At 39.5% G+C, this 8,555-nt stretch overlaps 1 long non-coding RNA gene across 3 annotated transcripts; it reads right to left on the bottom strand.

Annotated features, from left to right (window-relative positions):
* Positions 1-1,047: 1,047 nt before the first annotated feature.
* Positions 1,048-8,555, bottom strand: LOC121903354. Of its 3 annotated transcripts, none has more exons than XR_006098023.1 (4): positions 8,519-8,555; positions 4,754-4,863; positions 1,797-1,892; positions 1,048-1,661 (listed from the first exon to the last, which is right to left on the bottom strand). It is a non-coding gene; the product is annotated as an uncharacterized LOC121903354 (long non-coding RNA). The 3 variants fall into 3 exon arrangements; XR_006098022.1 differs by lacking the exon at positions 8,519-8,555 and adding an exon at positions 7,529-7,739; XR_006098024.1 differs by lacking the exon at positions 8,519-8,555 and adding an exon at positions 5,292-5,672.

The following is an 8,555-nucleotide window of genomic DNA, read 5'->3' as shown; positions in this document are numbered from 1 at the left end:
TGAGGATTGGGCTACAAAGGTCTGGTAACCTCATTCTTTCTAATTCCATACCACTATTTTTTTTTTTCATTTTCAAACTTGTAGTCTTCAGACCCAACTGACGCTGACTCAAGTGACATAACTTGAGGAAATTAATCAGATTTCACACAGCTCCAGATCTGGATCCACAAAAACCTTGAAGGCCAATTCATGTTTTCCGGGTCCGCAGACTGGGAGGGTCTGCATCACCGTGATTACTGCATTTAGCAGTTTGTAATACTCACAGAATGAATTTTTCAACTCTGGAAAGTTATCACGCTGCAACTCTGTTTACTACTGTGCGCATGTCTGTATCCGCGGACCTCCGATTGTAGACTAGTATGAATGAAAAGTGTGACTAACTTTACTTTTTTAACATATGTAGTAGTGCAGCCCAACTAAAAATTGGTGCAGTTCCACTTCAAATAGAAACAGGAAACGTGCTCTAATCCCAGTAAGCAATTTTCAGGTCAAAAAACGTGGAGACATCTAGATTAAAACCGGGCTAAACTAGGTTGAAAAGCACAACAGGTTACATATAACTATCGTTTATTTCAATGACCGATTTCAAGGCTCATTGGCAATTTATTAGGAACACCTAGCTAAAACTAACGCAGTGTCACACAGCAGCACTGCAGGAAATTCTGATGATTTGTCTTATACTGAGAGGTGTTTCTAATAGTTTTCTAACCTCATTGATATAAATGGGGAACAGAAAATATTAGAAAAAACACTCAATACAACAGTACAATTCAACAGCACCTAAAATAGTTTTAACAAAAACTGGTCATTATCTTCCTGAAGGCAGGATTTCTCTTTTCAACCAGCCTTGTTTTAACCAAACATGAAATCAATGCTTACTGAGATATTGCACGTTGTAATTCACTGTAAAATTGTTGCTAAACTGATTTATAATGTGCTACTAGCTGGTAACACTAGCTATTAATAAGCCACTAGGCTAACGATGGACCTCAGGAAAACAACCACATCAGCTACAATAAACAAACAATAAATAAATAAATAAATACCTCCAGTAATGTTACTTTAATTCAATATTTGTTAATGTCGATCATGTTTACATTTAAGTAAGTTAAGGTAGTTAACTTGACTCAACTCATGTGCTTCAAATTCAGAACTGAGACTGAAAAATTAAAAACAAAATGACCACAAAAGAGAAATCCATCAGTGGAAGAAAATAATTTAGTTCAATTATTATGACACAGATTTAATCAGCCAGCAAAATCTGTCACTTGATGTAACACAGTATGCAGTCGAGCAAAATACAGTTAAGCAGCTTAAAAAGGAACATTAATGAACTAAACAAAGTACATTGTAACAAGAGTTCTTGTGTCTTTCTGGGACTCCTGGCTGTATTTCTCCCTCTGCATGGAGCTGCATCCCCATCCTGCAGTGTAAATGAACTCAGCAGGGAGATTCCTCAGTGGCCGCCCACTGTTTACCTTTGAGATAGAGAATGGCTGCTTGTGTATCCAACAGAGGAAACACAAGAGTACTCCTGGTAGGCCTCACTCTTCACTAAAAGCTGAGCTTAGAGAGAAATCTGACCGAGGTTTGGAAATATACACCCGGAGGATGAGGGGAAGTGGTTCAAATGATATCATTGAGGGGAAAAGGGATGAATGCTGCAAAAAAAAAACACACTGTTTAATCACGCATGGGCACGTTGACCATGCTGAGGAGGTGGGCAGGAGGGTGGGCAGGATGGATAGATAGATGGGAGAAAATGTGTGTCAGACAACATTAATCATTCTCCTCACCTGTCAGCAGTCTACAAGGCTATCTTTCCTCTCCGCATCTCTAATAATACACACAGGGGTATAGTGAATCACAGTGGGTGACGGTGGCTGTTTCAGCTGATAAAAATACATGAGAACAACAACAGTTCTGTTAATCATACATGAGGCAGGATAAAGATTTTATGGAATACAAAACACAAGAAGAAGAAAAGTATGATATATTCAAATCCCTCCTGTTTGTGTTTGTGTTGCAGTGAAAACCTGGGACAAGCCTGCCCTCTGCTGAGGCTCATGATGCAGATTAATCCTGAGATACAGAATCATGCAAAATGTATACGAGGTTTGGAATCTGTGTCGATCAATCAATCGTTTTTAAACAGATAAAAGAAATAGAACAAAACCACCATCCATTCATCCATGATAGAGCATTCATTCTCAGATAGTCATGTGTTTTTCAGCACTTTCAAGAACTTTAAAGACATTTCATTTAATAAACAGTTCATCCCGTGTTTCTGGGCCTTAATTCCAGGTTATTATAACTTTGATCTTGTTCGTTTATGATAACATTATATTCACCAAAGTAATTGCTGCGATTTAGGAATGCGGCAACGTCGCCACAACGAAGTCCGACGGGGCACTCAGACGATCAGAGAGGTTGTAAACAAGCAAGCAGCTGAGCTAGTTGATCTACAGATTATCTGTTGGAAGGTGCAGGGAAGCCTGTCAGGAAGTGCTTAGAAGGTGGTAGGGGGCAGACTCACAGACTCATTCAGTGACTTAAACAATGTGATTGCATGGTAAGAAATACCTAAAAAGAAATATTTACAACTGACAGTCTGGGTAATAATTTTACTGTTTGCTTGAGTTTTAACTAACCTGGGGAATGTTTGAAAGCTGTCTGATCATTTTAATGTTGATTTAATCGTTTTTCCAAAGTGAGTAACAGCACAGAGGGCTGACTTAGTTTCTCCATTCACTCTATCCGCAGTATTTGTCCAGGAATTTCTTGCCCTTGACCAGTAATTCCACAATGACACTGATGAATTGATAACAAGTGCTTGCTCTGCCCTCAGACTGGTATAGGGATTTAGAGTTAAGCGTGTCCCATAATGCCTCTGGGTATATAGAGGAAAGTCTCCCTCTAGGATATCCCTTGTGCTAATCCATGTATTAGACCACATGTCCTGGCTCAACGCACTGGCTGCTGAAGGCATTATTAAGATCCTAATCGCACACACTGTGCAATTACGCTGGTAACTGCTAGTGATGCTCTAAGCCACACTTACCACGCTAACAATGGCGGGTGATGAAGCGACAAACTTTTAGAGCCCTACATTTGTGCCGGCACAACAGGCGGTGCAAGCTGCACTTCTACAGTTTGGTGTTTTCCTGACCTTGATATTTGCTTTGCCCGTTTTTGAGATATTTTGTTAGCTGTTGTGCTTTTTGGCCCCCTTTTTGTTTTCCCTTTCAGTGTTAACATTTTTTTTATCAATCTAATTTTGGAAGAAACCTACTTAGTATGTCTGACTCAGAGCAAAAGTCTTTCAATGTTGATATGGGCATGTCAGTGTTGACTTGAAAAAATGAAACCATCCTTTAAGGAGTTTTTGGTCAGGTGTATCTGCAGGAGCTCTGTTCACAGCATAAGATCCAAATAACATGAATGCATAAACGTTTGAGGGCACCAGACATTGGCAGGAAGTAAACATCCAGTCGTTTTTAGCTAGTGGCATGGCTCTCAGTCCAATACTTTGCTGGTTTGATATTAGCACCTAAAAGGATGGATTGCCATGAAATTTTGTACAGATATTCATGTTCTCCAGAGGATGAATCCTAGGGATTATGGTGATCCTCTGACTTTTTCTTTTTAGTGAAATATTGTATCTCAACTACTGGATGGAACACCATGAAATTTGGTGCAGACATTAGTGTTCCCCTCAGGATGAAACTGTATTTACTTTGGTGATTCCCTTCATCTTCAAATTTCTGTTTATCCAATACTTTGGTTTATGACAAAGTACCTGCATAACTAATGACATTTCCATCCGCCTCAGCTGGCCTCACAGAGCTGCCAATATGGCTGTAGACGCCTTGTTAAGACCAAGAAAAATATGAGAAAATACAGAAACAAGACCGAGGCAGTTCTACGACCTCAAGGACGGTGGTTTGGAGAGTAGAATCAGGTACTGCTACCTTAGGCAAAGGTCGTGAGTAAGGGATATGCTTGGCACAGACTAATCGAGGTGATCTGTTGTCTGACTGAAAAAGTTTAGACCTGATTTATACAGCAAAACTCAAAGGCGGGACAAAAAGCCTGCCTTCCTAAAGAGGGGCAAGAGGCGATAACAGCGTACACCTTCAGACAATCTCTCCTTGAAGGCATTGCCTTTATTTGTACACATGAAAAGCGACTCAAGTCACTGTGTGAAGAATGGAAGAAGACCTGGGAGAGAATCCTGCCTTATTTTCACACCTCCACACACCTGGCCAATTGCTGTGTGGAGTGTGATTGTCAGTTTTGAAAAGAAAAACAAAAATTGTCAAGCATCATTTTGAATTTGCAGAGATGTGGTGGGAGTTTTCAGGCCCTGTTCAACAACCCAACATCATTTGAAGCATACAGAACACTATATTCCTTTTTCTCAGTGAATCAGAAGTCTAATTCCAACATACTTCAACTGCTAAGTACAATATAAACACAGTGACATTGGCCAGGAAGTGTCTGTTTAAGAGGAATCTATACTCCGGTACTACCCTTAATCCTGGGCATATTCTTTTAATGAGGTCTGCACCCTGGGAAGAACTTTCTCAGTTCTCTTTGCAGGTCTTTGTATGGTTTAAGGCAGCATACAGTAGTAACCTGGATCAGGGGAGAACTGGGGGGCACACCTCACAAAGATCAGCCTGTATGGACAACTATAGCCTCATTCATAGAAATGGCAGGTACTGTTTCCTAGCGCTTAAAACAAACTCACCATCTTCCTGAGTGCCTGTCACTGGTCATTTCCTCAATCCCAGAGGTGCTGGCGACTCCACATGATCTCTGTCTTTGAAGCTACTGTATGCATCCACCAGAGTTTCCATCCTGCCCAAGAAAGAAACCAAACAATGGGTCTTAGTAAAGGCTGCTTCTGCCTACGTTTCTTTCTATACCACACAGAAAAGAAAACCAGCATGGCAATGATTATGTTTTTGAGGAGCTCTACTTTCATGGTTAACCTCAGAGTCTTTCATGGTCCTTCATGGAGCAGTTCTCATGAAGCTAAACCTGCTTTTCCAATTTCTTAAACAGTAAAATTTAAAATATAAGCATTCGATTCAACAGCAACAGTAAGTTGCTTTTTAGTTTTAACATTAAAAGAACATCCAAATATACAAACCATCCAACCCATCATTTTTTAATGGATTTCATTCATATTCCCGTTCATGCTCACTGCCACAGAATATGATTTACTGCCTGATCTTCAATCACACACACAGGAGGAAGTCAGTGGGACACAGGGAGATCTTTACCAGATGTGTGGAAGACATTAGCTCCTAGGAGATCCAGGCGATTGACTGGGAAACACTGCTAGCAGGATGACGTAATGAGGAGTCAGTAATGCATATCCATTACCGACGTAAGTCCCCTAGCATCTTGGATGAGATCAAGAAGAGCTTCTTTGTATGTGCATAAGTGTGTGTTACCATTTGGCATTTCCATTGATAAATTGGCAGTAAAATAAACATGAGGTTATATATAAAGCAAGTGATCTCCCACTGTGGCTATACAGTATACATCTGTAGAACAATATGAATCTGTGCTTGCATTTAACAGACTTTCATTATATGTTCACTATTTATTATGCATCCCTGAACCATTTTACACAAGTTTTTACCGTGACTTAGAATTTATAAAAGCTTGAAAAGGTGAGTAAACTGACTTTATGTGAGTTGAACCTCCCATAAATTTCCAATTTCCAAAAATCAGTGGTTCCCAGAGCTGCGGCTGTTCAGCTGTTGACGATTATCTCAGGATAAATGTACCAGAAACTAAAAGACACGGTCACTGATTTTTGAAGAACACAGTCCAGTATTACTAACACAACCATCCACTGTAAGGACATTGGTCACTGTGACTGATCATTTGAAACAAATACTGCCTCTAAAAAGGTTTCTTTTTAAGATGAATTCATTTAAGGTGTTCAATGCACTTACTGCATCTCATTAGTGTTTTATCATCATGGAGATTATGCATTTTGTTGTGTGTGTGTCTGCAGCTAATCTTGCATACTACTGGACCCATCAGCCTAATATTGTTTGTGCACATTTATGACTGTTTGCTCAAGGACCTCTCATTGTTGCAGCGATTAACAATTGTTGAAAAACCTATTTTATAATGCGTTTTATACCGCCATTGACTGCTGACTCCTCACTCCTCTTAACTGGCTGGTAGGAGCCGCAAGTGATCAACAACAATCCGATATGTTATGACCCACTAAAGTTTGGCACGATGCGATACGTTGGAGGGCAGAAGGAGGGAGGGAGGGGAGTTATCTTGTGTGGTGGGTAACAACAAAATGTTCTTATTAAAAAATAATGTTTAAATTTAGAAGTTAGGACTTATTGTCCTGTTTATTGTTACCTTATTAAGTTTATACAGTTAGGTGAACCAAGGAGGACGCTCAGTGACAATACTATACATGCCCCCAGACACACGTGGCAGAGATCTACACTCTTCTAATTGAATCTGTTCTTACTTACTGTGTTGTGGCTTGGTTATGATGCCTTAGTCTGGTAAATAAAAACAGGCTGGAAAAATCGGCAAGGGTGGCCAGCAAGGTGATGAGGGTGCAGCGAGCCCAGCGTCTGCAGGACATTTACAGTTATAGTTATCAGTAAGGATCAGCTGATGCTTAACTACCCTGATCGGTCTCATCATAGGAAGTTTGACCTCCGTTGTTGCGCCAGACTCTCTGTCATACTGAATCTCTCAATCTTGTAATTCAGATATGCACTTTATTGTACAAGGATCTGAATAAGATCTTAGTTTTTTAAATACAGGATGGTAGAAGTTTTCACTTATATATTTTATATTGCAGTCCAGAACAGAGGGAATATATTCTTCTGTTGTTTTTTCCTGGTGGGGGTCCTTATACTTATGCAATCCATATAATTACCTTTATCTGTTACATAGTTCATTCATTGAGTGATTACTCGTGTAATGAGGGAACCAGATGTGGCTAAAACTTGTACTTGCAGTACTGACTTGTCTGTGTGTGTGTGATTATTTGATCTTTGCTTTTATGTGTTTTAAAATGGATTGCTGCTGTTCACTGTCATCCCTCTTCTCTTGTGATCTGTGTCTTTATCGCCTGCCTGCAAACCAAATTTCCTTTGAGATAATAAAGTCCTTGGCTGCATGTGCATGAAATGATTAACAAGACAGGAAAAGAGGGGAAAATTTTTCTGCTACACAAAATGTTAGATTTTATTCTCTTATCTGTTTTTTATTGTGATAATATGTGACAAAGTGGGTGCGACCACAACATTTGTCCTATTACACTTTACTGTATTTCTTAACATTTGTTTGCTTTAACCAGTATACCATCTATATTTGTGACATTGCTTTCACATACACTCTCCCAGGTTTTGTTTGTTTTGCTACATTTACATCTGCATTTCGGGTTTAATCAAGTATTGTTTAAGTTCACTTATTATTTATTGATTTAAGTTTCCTGAGTTATATATTGGCTTGCTTTGTTACTTACCATACTCATCATGCTTTCCAGGAGACAAAGGGGGAGTCACCCGATGACTTCCTGATTTTAAGCTCCTGCTGAGCTCACCAGTGATGTCATGAGTTGGACCAAGTTTATGTTATTTGTGCTTATTTTGGCTCAGGGTGAAGACTATATTGTGGATTGAGTGTGTAAACAATATTAAAGCTATAATATGTAATTATTCCACATTAAAATGTCTAAGAACAACTAGACCTATGTTATATATGTTGTTGAGTTGTGTGCTTACATTATCCCAAATGTTTCCAACAATGTTCAAACCCAGAGAAATCTGTAATTTAATCAAAGTAACGGACCGTTTCATTTGGTCGCCTGTCAATGACGTCATACCTCCTCTACCAAAGAGTAAACACGCACCAGATGCATACGGCGGCGCTGTGTTTGTCCGCTACAATGGCGTCTACCAAAGAGTAACTTAAACACATACAAGATAATACATCAGCGTTGTGGTTGTTCCACAGAAACTGTTATAAATTGACTTTTATTCAGTTTTAAGTCACATTTTCATGATAAATTTAGGTTGCTTTCAACTATATCTTTTAGCCAGAAGAAGGATTTTAGTCATTGGACGTCTGGATCTTAAGTTATCAGAGAAATAAACTGGACAAACTTTAGCAGCAGCTCGGCTAACAGCCCCTCCAGAAAGTCCGGTGGTCACCAAACATCGTCGGAGAAATATTGATTTTTTTTTAGGTGAAAAAAAAAAAATCAATATTTAAAAAGATTAACGATTTTAATCTGCGTGTACGTTTGTTTTTGGAGAGGAGGAGACCTCTGTGGATAATTCGGCTCCCGGGAGAAACCGGCCGAACGTCTGGATCTAAAGTTATAAGAGAAATAAACCGAACAAGTGTTAGCAGCAGCTCGGCTAACAGCCCATACCGGACATCCGGTGGTCGCCGTACATCGTCTGAGAAACACTGATTTTTTGGGTGAAACAGCTTTATTCAGTGTTTTTACCTGTAATCTCCGGGTCCGTTTGTGGAGAGGAGGAGAC

The sequence above is a fragment of the Thunnus maccoyii genome, chromosome 9 (assembly GCF_910596095.1).
Source record: "Thunnus maccoyii chromosome 9, fThuMac1.1, whole genome shotgun sequence".
NCBI classification, from domain to species: Eukaryota; Metazoa; Chordata; class Actinopteri; order Scombriformes; family Scombridae; genus Thunnus; species Thunnus maccoyii.
This window is presented reverse-complemented; position numbering and strand designations above follow the sequence as displayed.